Consider the following 18141-nt stretch of genomic DNA (forward strand, 5'->3'; position numbering starts at 1 on the left):
ATGAGGTGGGTTTCATTAGTAGGGCAGTTACTGAGGAATTCTCATTAATCATAACAGTGTGGCCAAAGTAATTACAACCCACTTCGTATTTCAGATTTTGGCTCATGATTCTGGCTCCAACTAACTAATTAGTTGAAATCAAGCAGCTAAATGATTTTGGTTAAGCCACCAGAAGGCCAGTAATTACTCCTCAGCTACATCTAACTCTACCTGAAGCTTTAAGGCTACAAGTGTGTGTTATTTTTATGAAACTGTACCCTTGATAGAAAAAAAAATAAACAACACGAGTTAAAGCATACTCATTGAAATGTCACTCAACAATCGCATATTATGCTCCCACAACCTGTGATTGCCTCAGAGCTCCACAGCATTGTACGCATCTGACTATTTTTAGGCCTGAAATAGACATTCAAGGAGAGATGCGTACGTGTTTGCTCGAGTGTGTGCTCAAGAGAGACGGCAAGAGAGCCTGAGAATTTGGAGATGCTTCATCGGTGCGGTGGTGGTGGTGGGGTGCATCTTATGTGCTCACGGATTCATCCCTTTGAGACTAAAATCTTCCATCGGTCTTAGCAGGTTGCCTTGGGTCTTGATGGTTCTGTTTTTGTGATATCAGCAGCAGAGACTAAATGTTTGGTACAATTGTAAATTCTGAAATGAAGAATTGCTATATTACAACTTGAGCATCATTATGTTGACACTAATTCCGAACCGGTGATTCTCCTAGCAAGGCTGTCGGAGTGCGTAACTACAGCATCAGTACTGGGTTTGTCACAAGTGCATCCTTGAGGTTACAAATATCTAGAATTCGAAACTGAATGGCCAGTTTAGAACAGAAACACGAAAGATATGCAAACCGGTGAAAGGAAGATGAAGGTGCATGCACTTGTCTTTCAGTATTAAAAAAAGTCTGGGTTATGGTGACGGTAAGCACTGCATCTTTTTCTGTAATGCACGCTTTTGTTTTGGTACTGCTCTGAGTCACTCTGCTGCAAAACTGAATCAAACAGCAGAAAGACAAAATTAGCCGCTGGCCAGTTAGTATATTGGAGCACCAAGCAGCTGAAAAGCCAGACTTCTTCCTCAGGAGTTGGAAGAGATCAAGCAGAGATGAAAGGACAGTTAAAGTTAGATTTACTTTTGCTGAGTGGGTAGAAATACAAATGTCTCGCTGCTAAAATATTTGACATACTTTATACAGTGATGATGCAGCTTTGTTAATGTTGCGATTATAGTAGAGCTGCAATGTATATTAGTCTATTACATTAAATTGCAACAATTCTTTTAGTCAAGTAATCCGATGAGCATTTTTTCTGAATAAAAAGTAGACATTTTTCAACTCAGGCTTCTTAAAGGTGGATATTTTCTGGTTTCTTTACTTCTCTATAGGAATCAACCAATATGTTTTTTTTCCTTTTCAGTGCTTTTTTTAGGGGCGACACCATTGCCAATAGCTGGTAATCAAGAAAGGCTGATATTTTGATCCGATATACATTAAATGTAATGTTTTAACAGTATGTGACAGCAGAAACCTGCCGTTCATAACTAGGGTTCTTCATTACTGAGCTTAACTATAACCGAATATGTAAAATAGAAATAAGACTGATTAGATTAGGACGCTCACCTTTGTTTATGCGAGTCTGTCTCCTGTAGTTATGTCTGCTGTTGTCTATTTTCTTAATCTTTCACTGTTTCCTATCACTTTTATTGCCCATTAAGGTCCATATCTTGAAGTACGATTAATTATTGTTTTTCAGACTGTTTTATAGCTGTGGCTGCCTTCTAACTTTTCTGACAGTCATTAGCAGAGCCTTGGCCACTGACAGAGTGGCTAATTTCTTGGTTTGAGGCAACAGCTTATGTTCTTTGTTCAGTTTTTGCAGTCTCTGCTTCAGAGACATTTGTGAGACTAAAGAGTGACTGCAGACAGAGAAAGTCGGGTGCATCCGACCAGATGTAGTGCATTAAATTAATCAATAATGGGTCAATAAATGCCGATACAGATATTTGGAAAAATGCCTGGCCGATGATTGGTCTACTCTTACTCCTCTGACAGTAAACTGAACAAGCTTGGGTTGTGGACACAACAAGATGTTTGAGGACGTCATGTTGGACTTTGGAAAGCACAACTCAACATTTTTCACCATTTTTTTTTACAGTTTAAAGCAAAAATAACTCATCAATTGACCAAGAAAATAATCAGACAGAACAATCCACAAGGTAAACAATCAATAGTTACAGTAGTTCATTGCTCATCCTGAAGTGGTTAAAAGTCAATATATGCACGTTTAAAAATAGATCAAGGAAGTTGGTTTTCCTATATGAAAAATTTGCTAACAAGCAAAGTCTAGAGACTGACTGAATGTTGGTTCCTGCATCAGTAACAAAGTTTTAAAAAGGTCAGAGTTAAACTGTTTTAATCACGAGGTACATCATCTTGTATGGTAACGTTACAGAACTTATACTATATCCTGCCACCGCAGCCACAGATAAATACTCTTACTGAAGTGTGAAATTAAAACATGGCCACAGTATTATCTGTCCACACCTACAACTGGTGCAACCGCTGCTCAGCCAAGCCACTATCATGGTATGGTAATTCAAATCCTTCCTCTCCATTTGCTTTTTGTACAGAAATATTTATTTGGTGGAGGGTGCAAATATTGATTTATGCTAAGAGAATTTGAGTCAGCAAACATCCTCACAAATCCTGAAAATAATCAGCACCATCTGATTCGGTCAAACTGTTTTCCCCCCCATCAGAACTCAAGTGGACATTCCTGGAGGAAAGATTAAAAGTTATAAAATTTGCTCCAAGGCCAGCGGCTCAAGGGAGATGATACTTAATGATAATCAATATGTTCATACAAGTTATACATCTACACTGGTTGCTCATTAGCTACACTTCAGCTCAAAGTCAAGTAAACAGAAAGCATATTTCAGCCTCTAATTATTGATTCAATGGGCAAAGGCTCAAATATCAACAGCATGATAACTGCTTAATCTTAGCTTCTGCTGCGTGTTGGTATTGTAGTTTCACACCGTTATTAAAATGGGCAATTCAATAAGGAGGAAGCACTATTATGCGGCGACTTCATTACACACAGACACAGCTGATGTCGAGGTTGCACAGGCTTTAACTCATGTAGCTTTGCACACGGTGAAGATAATCAGCACAACTCCAGATCCTCTGTTGACCATTAGACTTCTCAAAGACACTGAGGTAATTACTAAGGAATGAACTTCACTGATGTTTTCTCAAAGCACAGCAAATCAAATCAAAAGCTCAGCATTAGTCTTAAAGATTCCCCGCGTTTCTCCACAAGACACTACTTCCCAAGGACTCTAGTCTACATTCAGAGATTTAAGCGGAGGGTGAAAGCACAAAAGCCGGGGAACAAATTGCCCTTCAGCATTCTGTTAGATTCTGCTGCAGATTATCTGACTACGCTCCCTGCTACAATGAGTCCGTCTGTTAACTAAATCTACATAAAACACTGGATTCAACACATTTATAATGAAATTATTCCATAAACCTGCTATCAAGTACAAACAGTTCTTATCCAGACAGAAAAGGAGCAGCATGAAAAGGACAGAACTGGTTTCCGTGTTTGACAGTGACAAGAAAAGGAGAGATAAGCAGAGGAAGGGAACATGAGATGGAAACGAACGGGAAGGATGTGCAGCGCAACCGTATGCATAGTTTTTCATATTCATATCAAGTTCGCTTTCCATTAATTTTGAGACTATTGGTGTTGCCTCGTGGAGATAACTTATATGCAATCATCTTCTCCCTTCATGCTTCAGTGGAGACCTGGACGCAGATTTCTACTACAGCTGCCAGCCACAGCGGTTAGTCAAGCCCTACTATGACCTATGCAGCTACAAGCTTTTGGCTATAAATTTACAACACCTCACGACTGAGCTGATGAAATGTTGGATTCTCAATTTGCAGGTCACAGCACGCCACGGGTCCTTCCGGAAGGAAAAGAAAAATGTGCGCTAAATCAGAATCTTTACTCACTCTTTTGACCGTTTTATTGCCCTTTTTAATTAAATTGGTTTGTTTAAGTTTTTGCCTTTTTTTTTTTTTTTTTTTGGAGGATCAGACCAGGCAATATTTTTACAGTCGTGCCACAGAAGCTTGTAATTTTTGGAACAGCGTAGAGCCAAACATGAAAATCACATATTTAAACCTACTGACCAACACTTCACGGGTCAGGAAAAAAAAGCGGAACTCTTGAATGACTTTCTTGTTAATTCCAGTGCAATTTTATATTTCAACCAATATTTTTCCACTGTGAGTTATTTAAATCATAAATAAATTAATTATCATTATATTATTTTATGGCAATTAACAGCTAATTGGGAAGGTGAAATAGCTAAGAAAGTGTGAAAATAATATGGGGAATGTTATGTGCTAAGAGCAATATCATCCTTCTGTAGCCACTTGTAAACTTCTGCACTTCAGTGTATCAACTTCCATGGCAAAGTTACCTTTATTTTCACCATCTCTTCTGATTAATTTCTTCGTTACTCCCCTGTGGTTGCTCTATTCTTCTTATTTCATGTCCCCGTCTCTGCAGCTTTGATCATTTCTACCTGATACAGAGCACAGGCAGCCATTAGTGTTTGCTCCCCTTTTTGTGGAGCAGGGCTCCTCTCTGTTACTTCTTTATTTCCCAAAGCAATGGAGGATCTGTCTCTCTCACCGGCCCTGGACAGAATACTGCAGAGCGTTGCAATTTCACGCACCCACGACAGATAAATCTTTCTGCTTGGCTAGCCATGAATCGTCTACAGGCTGTGTGGCCACACAGTAACGGCACTGTTGCACCTGATGTTAGAGTGGGTGCACCCTTTGAAATCGGAGATGCACCTGTGTTGCTTGGAAGCTCCTTTTTTTAAATTCTTGTGCCACCAAGGTCGCAATTAGAGAAAATGAAAGGGCCAGGTTACAAACATTAGATGTCATTTTGCTGAATGTGCATCAAATTACACTTTTAATTAAAGTTCATGTGAATGTAATTAGATAAAACTGAGAATTCAGTTAAAGACACCAGGAATTAGGTGAATGTAATTAAATACTAACTAAATATCACAGAGCCTGCATTTTTTTTCATTGCTTCAGCTGCTTGTAACTCTCACATAATGCAAACATATACGCACCATCTGCCTCTACTGTGAGGACATATCTTTAACCTTCAATAAATGAGCCTTTAGTTTCTTTTCAAGCAGACTTTCAAACCTCTTCCATACACCTCAATCATCAGATGCTATCCCACTGAGCGTGCCATGACAATGGGCTGCCTATGGAGCAGGACACAGGCAGAATATCAATGGAGTCTGGCTGGCCTGAGCCACGCTACTCTTCATCTCTCATTTCCCAAATGTGCGCCTCTGGAAAAAACAGGCCCAACCCTAGACTGATGAAGACATCCTGCAGCAATGCTTTTTAAATATTCCCTGCACACTGCCAGGGCACTACCCAAACCTGTAGCTGTTGGAAACTGTAGTACAGATAATATATGATAACGGACAGGAGAGGTGAGATGCTCACTGTAAGCGTCAATATGCAAATACTCTCAGATACAGTATCACTTGATTTCATGTCACTGATTGCTATCCTGCTCAATAAATTTCCACCAATCTCCAGCTTCCGATTGGCACAAATACAGTCAAATTAAGACATGTGTGAGACTTGGGAAATTTCTATCTGCTCTGGGAGCCCTGAAAACCTTAAGTAAAACCACACTGACCTGAGCAGTATCCCTCTGAAGACAGAACCAAGTCTGCCTTCATGCTATTCTGCTCTAAAATAAACAAATTACAATGACAAGTGGACAGACTGCAGTTCAAGGTATGCACTAGGGGTTGCTCTGGGCTTTCTGTGCACTCACTTGGAGTCAGGAGTGAATGCACGTGTGGGGTTGTAGATTCATTCAGTCTACTGCATCATAAAATGGTCACTTTCTTTACAAATTAATGTCACGCTTTTCAATTATTTTATTTTTTTTTATTTTTTTTTATGTCAGAACCAAAGACGCCTGTGTTGGCTCCCAGCATGGGGAGAGCTAAAGGAAATCATGGCACAATCCAAACTACGTCTTCCTTGAATGGTGTCACTGAGGAGAAGGAACCACCACCTGGATGCGTTTGGTTTCTCTGTATAATTTATTAAATTCTTCGCCTAAGAATGTGGAGTGAGGTTACATAAACACACTAGAATTTAATTAGAAAATGCCTAATGCTCTGATAAGGGTTAATCAAGGTAATTTCCAACAGCTGTGATGTGCCGTCAAACATTTACGCAGTACCACGTTCTAAAAACAAGAATCCCGCAACTATTGATCGTCTCTGAACGTTGGCACGTCCTGCAAATTACACCAGCTCCCATGCTGACGGAGCGTTTGGTTAACCTGACGTCTTGTAAAATATCCTGCTTGGTCTCTGGATAAAGCTGCGCAACATGGGAGACAACGATCCAACAACTCGTTCTCGGTTAATTTAGGAATACGATGGCACCTGTGCGTAACTGGCTCGACCAGAAGACACAAATCCCCAAACATAAATTGCTGTGTGCTCCGAGTAAATTTTGTTGTCTGGCACAACTTCACACCACAAACAGCCTTAGTAAAAGTGACCAGAACGATTTCCTTACCTCACGGGCGCACCCGCTTTATTCCAAGTGCACCAAAGGTCATTGCGCAAATTTTCAGAGGACAAGATGCAGGAGTGATGAGAAGTAGGTTAGACTGCACAATGCCTAATCCCGTTCTTAGTGTCCTTCAGACGTCGTCAACCCTCTAATCTTCAAAGCGAGAGGGGTCGGAGCCTCCCGGGTGCTCAAAGACTCCGTTTATAATCTCACCACTTAAGCGTGTGGCTCACTTTCTCCAGTGCAGAAATCAGGCAAAGTTGCCCCTCTCTGTTTCAGAAACGCAGGAGATCCCTGCGCAGAAGAAAACCAGGTTTCCCTGCGCAAAAGTCGGCGCGGTCTTCAGCGATGTTCACCATTCCTGACAGGTGGCAAGTCCAACCACCCGCCGGAGAGCCTCACACATCATAGCGTGGATGTGGAGACGGCCGAAGCCATAAAGCGATTCTCAGGGCAGATTAACCCGTGAGTTGTGTTGGGGTTTCATACGCTTCCCCCTTTTCTTGCGCTCTGGCGCCACCCAAAGTTGTGCTGAGGCTTCTCCTCACTCAGGGATTCCCAAATTTCACCCCAGCACCCCTTCCATGAGAGATTTTGAGACACGCTTCCGGTGAAGTTTTTGTTGTTGTATAATTTGGCGCATAATTAATTTGATTTGCACTCTCGTGTGAATATTACATTCTGAGTATCTAATGAATCAGATATCAGTAAATTGGAACTAATCCAAATGTTTCTGCAGTCTCGCTGAACGCCCCCAATAATGAAGAAAATCACTAAGTTCATGTTAATGTGAACACCACAGTGTGTGTCATAACAGCTCCTAATGGTGCTCGTATCTGCCTGCTGGCATCCTCTCTGTCATTTCACACGCTGCTGCCCCGCTGCCTCGCAGCTGAGCGCGCTGTTCCTGGTCCTCACCGTCACCTCGCTGCCACTCACATGCACCTGCTCTCATTTCCAAAATCAGCTCATGAGCATAAAGGCCACTTCACCTCATTTTCGAAGCCAGGTTCTGCCTTGTTTTTTCTGTACCTCCCAGTTTTCCTGTTCCTATTTTCTCATGTTTTTTGCTCATGCCTGAACCATCACCTGTTGATTAACCATGTTTTCAATGACCAACACACTCTGTTTTCACTTTTACTGCCCTGAAGTTAGAGACTTGACATTTTTCAAACTGGTGACAAGATGGAGCGACAGAAAGCCATAGGGTGGGACATAAAAACCAAAAGCCATAGTGGAATTCCTGGAATTTTATTATGCTGTTTAGAGGCTATTTGAAATCTATGTCAGTAAAAAATGGAAGAAATTACTTAATGAAATATCTCAGTTTATTATTTGACAGTAAAGGTTACTATTATCTAATGTACATACACTAATACAAGTAGAGCTAACATTTTTGATATTAGAGGGACCACTGATCAGAGTACTCCTGGAGAAAAGAAATTGCAGTGTATCTGAGGAGAAAACAGACATCCAGAGACCATTTGCATGATTTCAACACTGAAAATTCTGTCCACAGTCAATTAAGGTACAATATAATGTGTTTTCAGTGCTACCTCTTGCTGTATTTATATTTATATTCTATGTGACAGGGACTTTATTGATTAGAGAGGTCACATTCTCTGAAGCACCCATGCACACAATATGCAATATGCTGCTGTGAAATGAAAAAAAAAATCATCCATCCATCCATTATCTATACCCCTTATTCCTCTGTAGGGTCCTAGGGGGGCTGGAGTCTATTCCAGCCGACTTAAGGTGAAGGCTTATCCTGGACAGGTCACCAGTCTATCACAGGGCTACGTATAGAGACAGACAACCAAGCACACACATTCACACCTATGGACAATTTAGAATGACCAGTTTACCTCAGCACATTTTTGGACTGTGGGAGGAAGCCGACGAATCCAGTGAAAACCCACGTTGCACAAGGAGAACATGCAAACTCCCAGGCCGAGAACCAGCATGGTCTTCCAGCTGTGAGGCGACGTTGATGAAATAATTCTTATTGCGTGCAAATTCACATAACTGTCTGTCTTTGAAGATGTTCAAATGAACCCTGCTTCTGTCCGATGCTGCAGGTATTTAATCAACTCAGAGGAAAGAATCTTACAAACACCTGAAGGCAGTAAATCAGACTTCAGCTCCAACCTCCGCTGTGGTTCAGCTCCTCCTCCTATGCACAAACTGTATCTTTGCGCTTTCTGTGATGTTTGGCTACACAGCAAACTAGCTGCTGATATACACATAGCTGTGACAGTCATCAGTGCTGTTTTAGCCTGCACTCTAACACCACAGTTGCTATCCATAAAACGTGGACATTGGAGCATCGGTGAATAAATTTAACTGATCAGATGTGTCTTTAGATTCCAGTGGCCCATTCTTGGAGGCACCTCAGGAATCTTAACAGGGGTCTTTGTTTAATTACTTTGTACTGAGTGACATTTCCTAATTGATTTATTTGAAAAATACTTGTCAACCTAGTTTGGAGTTGATAGTAAGTCCACAACAGACAACGATGCATCATGTCTGTTTTGGAGTCTCAGGTGTTAGACACAGTCACATACAACATCCGTCCATCCATTATCTACACCGCTTAATCTTCATTAGGGTCGCAGGGGGCTGGAGCCTGTTCCAGCTGATTTGGGGCGAAGGCAGGGAACATCCTGGACAGGCTGTCAGTCTGTCGCGGGGCTACATATACAGACAAACAATCACATTTGCATTCACACCTACATGCACTTTCAGGATAATCAAATAACCACAGGACTTTATTTGGACCGTGGGAAGAAGCTCTGTGCAGACAGATCCAAGGAAGGCCGAGACGTGAACCGGAGATTTTCTAGCTGCAAGGCAAAAATGCCAACTACCAAGCCACTGTGCAGCCCTCACATACAACAGATTTCCAGAATTTTCTATGTCTGACATTGGTGATGACAGTTCTTTGTATCAAGCATTACAGCTCAAAAATCCCAAAGAACTCTCTTTGATTTCTGTTTTTTTTTTTTCTTTTAATCACAGTTCATTCGTAATGACAAATCTTTGTAGTCATGTCTATTTGTCATCTTTATTAAAGTGTTCAAACAGAATTTGTGGCAAAGGGAAATTTTTTCACTTCATATCATAAAGGGTTTTAATCAAGTGAAAAAGTAGTCCAAGAAAAAAGAAAACTAAATTAATTGTTAATTTCACTCACACAATAGTGACAACGCTAGGACACCACATCGTGAATATAAAGAATAAAGAATTAAAACCAGTGTCGACAAAGCATGAGTCCAATGCCCACACTTGCAACAGTGACTCTTTACAATACAAATGCCAATTTACAGCTGATCTGTTTGTTTCTTGTATACAAATGAGCATTATGTCTGCCTGTTGTGTAGAGTTAAATCAGATCCTGCAGTGCAATATCGCATAAAAACATCTTCTGTTGCCCATAAATACTTTATGACATTATGCTTGAGTTAATGTTTGACTAAGAGGAAACTCTGTTCTGAGCGTGCCATGTTTGAAAATCTGCATTGTATTTGTCCATCAAAGAGGATTGAAAAGATCTGTGGCGATTTGCTACAGTCTTCACCATAAATCCCACTAAGCAGAGTGAAAACACAGGATGAGATGCGTTAGACGTACAGTAAGTGCTGAATCTGCATGTGGGATTGTATAGAATAAAACGCCTACATGTAAAATCTTTCCTGAGCTTATACCAACGCTGATCCCATGTAAGCTCTGATCTGCAAATTGCAAACTTTCAAACTGGCGCATGCAAATGCATCAGCACTTTAATGGCTTCTTCTACCAACTCTTCAGTTTCTGTCTAAGAACGAGAGGATCAGTCCTAAACCTAAAAGCTAGATCCTCACTGAAATACGACCAATTACAGTCAAGGTTGAAACTCACCTGTAGTGTCTTCAGTATCAAAGGAAGGATAAGCATAAGTAAATATGGAGCAAAATATAGGGAACAAGAGCGGTAAGGGCCCTCAATGGAATCTGATTGTCCTGTCTTAGTGCCTCCTTTCAGAGTCAGGAGTGATGGGTAGCTGGCTCATCAATATCAAAATTACCACAAAGAGACACATGTGTGTATGAATGAATGGACTTGCTCTTATATAGCGCTTTACTACTCAGAGTACTCAAAGCGCTTATATAACAATTGCTTCCATTCACCCACACATTCTCACTCTGGTGGGGACAGAAGCGTGGCTGCCAATCCACGCCTACGGTCCCTCCAACCACCACCAACATTCACACACCAGTGAAGAGCACGGGAGGCAAGGTGGGTTAAGTGTCTTGCCCAAGGACACAACAGCACATGACTAGGCGAGAGCGGGAATCGAACCGCCGGCCCTTCGATCATTGGATGACCCGCTCTACCACCTGATCCACAGCTGCCACATGTGCACTTGAAATGACCCCAAAGAGAATGAAAATGACTACAAAGACACACAAAACCGCCTTATTTGTTGGATTTGTAACCATACAGCAGAGGCATACGGTCTGTTTACATGTGTACAGGGGCCCATTGATTTACTGTCCAACCCTGATTGTAGACTATTTAGAATTACAGAAAGCAAATGAAGAACCAAGGCTTTAAACTTGAGCTTCAAGACATTTTTTGCATTTTTTTTTAACTTAAAAATGTATTGTGATTTCGTGCTACACACATTACATCAGACCGATGTAATTATTATACAGCCCGTAAACACAGACTCTGTTTGTAATTGCATCATCTACACTAATAACATCTTAAGTGCAAAAAGGGCAAAGGGCAAACGGCCTCTTGACATTTGGTCGGATCAGCCACATATCTGCATGTAAATGAGCTTGACATTACAGGAGGAGGCTTTTAGGTCTTCAATAACAAGAACGTTTGTTGTTGTTTTTTCTTCTTTTTTAACATGCTAAATGTTAGAGAATGATTTCATGTACATAATTTAATTTGCAAACCAACAAACCTCATCACGTCCTCTTTTATTTTCTTTGCAACAATCCACTGTAAAATGTTTCTTTAAAATGGCAGTTTCAGTTTTACAATGTAATATCCCAGGGTGCTTCAAAAGGCTGCTTCCTGGTATTACACTGTGTTCTTCCAGGTGGTTCTACAGTACGACAAACCTAGTTTCCATTTAGTCTAACTGTTTGTGCAGTTGATTGAAAGGCGACAAATTACATTTTTACCTGGCTATTTGCCGTGGTTGTCAGAGATGTTTACGAACATTGCTGTCATAGGGATACATTCCCACATTCTTTACACACATTCATTTGCTTCTTATGTCAGGCCTGTAAACAGGTAGATTGATGTGCAGGTGGTCTTCCATTCCCCTCAATCTGTTGTGGATCACTTTGTTGTTACATTTGTTTTTGTTTAAAAGGCAATAAATTTCATGAATTTTACAGCTTTAAAAAGCAAATGAACTGTAGAAATTGGTTGAAATAATGTTTCTCAAATGAAAATGCTAAAATAGAATTACAATGCAATGCCAAAGTCATAATAAAATAAACTGCATAAATGGAATAAGCCAACCAAACATGTCCTCTCATGAAATTTATTGAGAGAATGCCAAGAGTGTGCAAAGCAGTCATCAAAGCAAAATAATAATTTATAAAGAAAAAACATTAAGTGAGAAGGTGAAACTTTTGACTGGTAGTGTATAACATCTAATATTTACAAAAAAGTATATAATTAGCCTGAGTGTCTTTTGTCGAAATGCTAAAACTGTTCGATAATATCAGAATTATTGGACCAAATTATCCAACACGGTAACCTTTGCAAAACCTTCATCTTTTCATGTTCACAGAATCCTAAGCGGGCCTCTAGGTCAGCCATGATTTTTTTTTCTGCAAAACAGATCATATTTTAAGTGTGAAACTTCTCGAATACATCAAAAAACAGACGAGCTGTGAGTTCAAAAGCGAATACAGGAAAACACCTGTACAGTACCTGAAGGCTTTGAATACCTTCAGATATTTTGCACTTCATCACAAAGAAGCCTCAACAAACATGGCTTGTGAGTGCTCTAGACCAAAGCATCTGACATGGAATTATTGTAGAAAAATGTTAGAAGCAGAGCAACACCGTCAGACAGGTGAATAACAAACTTTCATCTGAACAAATACGCTGTGGGAGGTGTTTCCTATCTGTGAACCCTTGGGTGCCAGGAGATTCTCGCTCAAAATAGCATGAGAAGGGAAGCTGTGGCTCTCAACACTCTGTGACAGACAGTGTGATTAAAACGCCTAATCAAAGACGTGCTTGATGTTAAAGTACATCTAAAAGATTTGTGAACTTCAGGTGGGGATGTTATTTGGGATTAAAAGCCATATTTGAACCTGAGATGGGCATTAAAGCAGCTTATGCTTCTCTACACAAACTAAATGAGTAAGCTCAGCACTGGTATTGAACATAATTAATCACCCCTGTGGAAGCTGCAGAAACCTTATTATGCAACACAGGCTACTTCTCATGAAAATGGTCCTTCAGGTGTCCTTTATCGATTTCCAGGTAGGCTGGAATCATTCGTCCATAAACACTGAGCTTAATCATAATAACTCAATCCGTCTGGTTCAGTCAGGAGTTTTTGCCATGACTGCAGAGGGATGTTTAATCTAATTAAAATCCATTTGTTGGTTGTCTGACAGATCCATTAGCCAACAGATTTAAAGGATATAGTGTTGTTGTTAAAGCACAAACAATAACAGATATTTCAGGGAGAATTAGTGCTAAATGGCTCAACACACAGCACTTGGCCCGACCACAAATCTCACAGCGAGCTCCCGATGAATAAAACATGTGGATTATATCAAAGAAATGTTGAGGTTTTTGTCTGTAAGAAGTCACTGTCCTTCCTTGTTATGCAGATAAAGATGTCAGATCTGTTTCTTCTTCGCCACGCAGTAGCATTTCGTGACAGCTTGAATGATTCATAACACTCCTCTGGAGCTGTACAGCTATCTGACTTTGAATCCAGAGTGAACTCTGCTCTGATTTACATAAACTAAATGACTGTTGCTCTCATTTTCAACAACTATAGTTTTCCCTCATACTGTACACAAGATATATATTTTAAGTGTGGCCTGTTATTTAAATTCTTCTGTATCTAGTTAATGCATCTACTGTTTTATCTTCATTTTTTAATGACTATTAATGTTGCCAAGTATGAATGCCACCACAATTAATTCATAATTAATCTTAATGACGATGTAATCTTTCATGTGTGGGGGTTCTCTATTTATCAGTGTCAGAGAATGAATGCTCATTATTTCACACATACAAATTTGAAACATTTTGCCAATTCTACATAATAAAATTCGTATTACATGTTTTGACCTACAGCTACATTTGTTTTAACTCCAGGTAAGAAAGCAAACAGGATTTTGTCCAATGTTTGAGTTGAAGAAACATCTTCCCTCGATCTGCTTATCAAAAATTCAGGGGCACGTTCTCATGAACTGCCTGTAGCATTTCATAATTGATAAATATCTTGGACACTGTGAACGTGACACAGATTCAGCAGCACAGAACAAAATGTAACACACTGAGTTAATATGCCCAAAGTGAGCACACACTGTGCTATATGCTTCTGTTAAAAATATTTGGTGAGCATTGCCAAATCAAACTTTTCTGTCATTAAAATAAAGAAAAAAATGTGTTTTCCTTGACTGTCTGATTTCATTATTTGTGGCGATTCCACAATTTCGGTTGTCAGATAATGAAACGGCCAGGCAGGCAGCCTTCTGCTTTGTATGCATGAAGCAGCGCAAATGTTCAGATGGGTTTTGGCATGAGGATCAAATCAAACAAGAGCCCAGCCAATGACAGGTGGTTGCCAATCACAATGTGTTAGTGGCAGGTGGTGGGACTTTGTAACTTACTGTATGTTCAGAGGCTGCATCCAAATCAGCATCATCCAAGACATGACGTAAAAAAAAAAAAGTTTCTATTCACAGCTCCAAATCATACAACGGCATTTGTTCAGAGCATCGGGTTTCATTCACTTGTAGAGTGAGTAGGGAGTAGAGATGAAAGTCAAGGTGACTGTAACATCTTATCCAAGACTCCATACAGACACAGCGGAACACATACTTGATTTGTGGCTGTATCAGATTTACAGTATGGAGTGTAGTATCTGACCAGCTACTTGTGGGAGAACACTGCGCAGTGTAATAGGCAATATTGTTTAACCGAAAGCTGTCAATATTCAATTAAGAATTTTCATTTCCATACAATGTAGCAGTCCTCCTTTTCACAGTTAATAAATGAATTCTAACACTAAAATGAAGAAATGGTAAGCACGTATAAAATTAACTGAGTACAGCTCTTAAAACACATTGTCACATAAAAATCCTACAGCTGCCTAATAATGTATTCAAATGTATATTAAAAAATTGAAAACCCACACGCAGGACACACATGCTTGAAAGAACTATTAATGAATATGGTTCCAGTTTGAGATGTCTTCAGAAATCTTGCTACTATTTTCTTTAGTGAAATATACATTTACTTTAATTTTAGCTTGTTCAAAAGTATTTATTGACTTTGTACAAAAGGTTTAAAACTACTGAAGAAATATTATGATAGATATTGCAACAGCTTCAGTATGTTTTATATATATGACACATCTCATAACTGTTTAGGTTTGACTTCCCAGCTAACAAGACTGTAATTTACTGATCATTATTCAGCTCCAACAGTTCTACTTGATGAAAGAAATTATTAGAAGAATAATGAGAAGAATCAGGAAAATGTCTCTCTTTGATTCCAGTGCTCATATAGCTCATCACGTAACAATTCTGACTCATGCAATCTACAGCAAATGATGTGTCAAATATATTAAATGCACAATTAGATGCTTAAATAATCAGTGAAATCCAAATTACAATGAAATTTGTGATTATTGGAAGGGAAAGGTGAAGCCAACAAATGTTAGTTTGTAAAAGCCATATGTGTAAAATGTATTATTCAGTTTCAAAATGACAACTTCTTTCATTTTAGAACACAATGTAATATGATAATGACAATGAAATTTAAATTACATTCAACTTAAAATAACTGGAATGCATGGCACTTATGTTTTAACACTGGAAATATGAAAGACTGACAAAAAACACACACACCGATTCAACAGTACGAACAAACCACAGAGCAACATCAACAGATCTGCACAAAAATACTTCCAGTTGTCATACCAACCCTGATCCATTACTCATTTGCAGTAGTCCTCCATGACATGATTATCTTTGAAAACTCCACAGAGCCAAAAATACAGATGACTGTGATTCAACAGCCAGGGGAAGGTCAGGCTGAAGGAGCTGCTGGAGGAGTCGGGGAATTGTATTCCTATTATTGTGCCACATTGAAACCCCTGAGGACAATGACTGTGTGTGCTGCACTCAGCCAGCCCAACACTTTGGTACTGCAGATGGTCACGCATGGGCTTGAATATAGTAGAATGTTGGTAAATCATTCAGATCTTTCTGCTGAGTTTGGTACAAATCATAAGGTTTAGCCTTCGAAAATCTAGACAGTTAAGAAAGACAGACTTCAGACAAGCCAGTGTAACTGAGCTTTTAACATAATGTGGTGGTAGAGTGAAGGGAGTACTGTTTCTTCACTGGGCACATTCACTTCCCGGAGAGATTAAGTGCTTTTTAAGCTGTTTTTCTGTTCCTTTAACTGTTGCAGTCATATCTTGTTAGTTGGCTGTTTGCTTTTTTGATTTAGGCAACTGAAAAATGTGTCCTCCTGTAAACTTCCATAAACACTTTCTACAAAGTAGGTATTAGTCCATGACCTGACTTCCTGCCAATGATCTGTTTTTTTTTTTTTTTTTTTTCAGATTCTAAGCTCTGAGTGGATTGATGACCACTCCAATTTGTCCAGCTTACACCGGCTTGGTTTGCAATACACTCTGAAAGAAAAGAAAAGCGCCTGTAGCCTGGGGTGAAAAAAAATCAGTCTTTTAAACTTATTGTCAAAGAAGTCTGAGTCAATCAATAGTTGGTTTATAAAGAAACACAATATGCAGCACTTGAATCGCTGCTTGAGGCAGAATGTCAACCTCAGAGCTTAGTATGCACGGGCCATCTTTCACATGTTGCTGCAGTAACCAACCAGAATGTGCTGATTAATGCATCAGACAGACTGAAGTTTACTTTTGCATATAGTGAATTATAGATTGATGTGTTTAAAAGCCGAACAGCTTCAGTATTTCATTTAATAGTGAAGTCTTCCTGGCAAGTTTACTGGATGAGACCATGGCTCAGTTTAAACTCAAACGTCTTATATATATCTCATCTAATCTGCTAACCTCTCTGGATTCCACAGAATAAAATGTAGAAATAAGGCCAGGAAGAGAAGCAAACCTTGATAATTGGTGGAAAATGCATGGGTATCAAAATACTTATGCTGTATCTCAGTTCAAAGGCTGCTCCACTTTAAACTCTTCTTTTGTTGATGGAATGCATTATAATAGGTTAGCATAGCAGGTCTCATTCCAAGGCTTTGTGCATTTACAGAAGCAATGTAAAGCTTCCATTTGCAGAAATAGCATATCTTGAAAAGCCTTCAGAATCCAGTAATCTTGGCTGTTTGTCTATTGAGGGCATTTAAGTAATGCTTTTCTACAGGTAAAGTTAAGAAATAGTAACAGTGTGTATAAAATGTAGTGTTGGCACTCACTTGATCATCCATAACAGTTAATATGACGTGTATTTTTAATCAAAGGCCACTGAGAGGGTGTAAATATTGGACAAAAGTAATACATAGTGTCATAATATCTTCCTTGTAGTGAAGAAAATTAGGTCATGCTATCTTCCTTGGCAGCGTTATGTGATGATCTGTGTATGTTTGTCTGTTAATCCGTCCTTCTGTCTGTGTGCAAATTACTCAAAAATGGAATAACGGATTTAGAAGGAAGGTCAGAAATGACACAAAGACCACCTGATTAGATTTTGGCAGTGACGCGGCTTATAGTCAGGAGCCACAGATTTATTTAGGAATTCTGTATCATTGTGAGATAGTGCCACGGCGTCACTGTAACTATGACAACAAGTGAACGCAACGTCAGCAGCCTGCTAACGATCACATGGTTGCAATTCTACTACAAATCCACCGCTACGGATTTATCTGTGGAAAATCATACAACAACTGAGCAGCCTTGAAGGAGTATTGCGCTCCCTGACAGCTTTTCTTGGTTATTTTTGATATTAACCAGTCTTTTACATCCGTTGTTAAACATAGGTTGATGTAAGATGTCACAACTTGTACTTTTTAAGCAGAAAATCAAGAAATTTGTCAGAGTGGTGTTTACGCTTTGTCATTCTTAGCTACTTAGTGACAAAACTGAAATGTTTAGTGTTATAAGTTGTCACAGAGTAAGACACAAAAACACGAGTTAAACACAAGAACTATACTAAACACAACCCTATACTAGCTGCTTGAAACCTTCTAGGATGTAAAAAATTAAGGACCATGTGGTTTAA

General features: G+C 39.5%; 1 protein-coding gene across 1 annotated transcript in view; it reads right to left on the minus strand.

The window, feature by feature from the left end:
- LOC110945470 (protocadherin-15) overlaps positions 1–7169 on the minus strand; it is a 218190-nt gene extending 211021 nt beyond the window's left edge. Inside the window, exon 1 of the mRNA XM_051960098.1 lies at positions 6662–7169. The gene's annotated coding sequence lies outside the window, so the exon portion shown is untranslated. The remainder of the gene's footprint in view (positions 1–6661) is intronic.
- Between the last annotated feature and the right edge of the window lie 10972 nt (positions 7170–18141).

Source organism: Acanthochromis polyacanthus, chromosome 15 (genome assembly GCF_021347895.1).
Source record: "Acanthochromis polyacanthus isolate Apoly-LR-REF ecotype Palm Island chromosome 15, KAUST_Apoly_ChrSc, whole genome shotgun sequence".
Lineage (NCBI taxonomy): Eukaryota > Metazoa > Chordata > Actinopteri > Pomacentridae > Acanthochromis > Acanthochromis polyacanthus.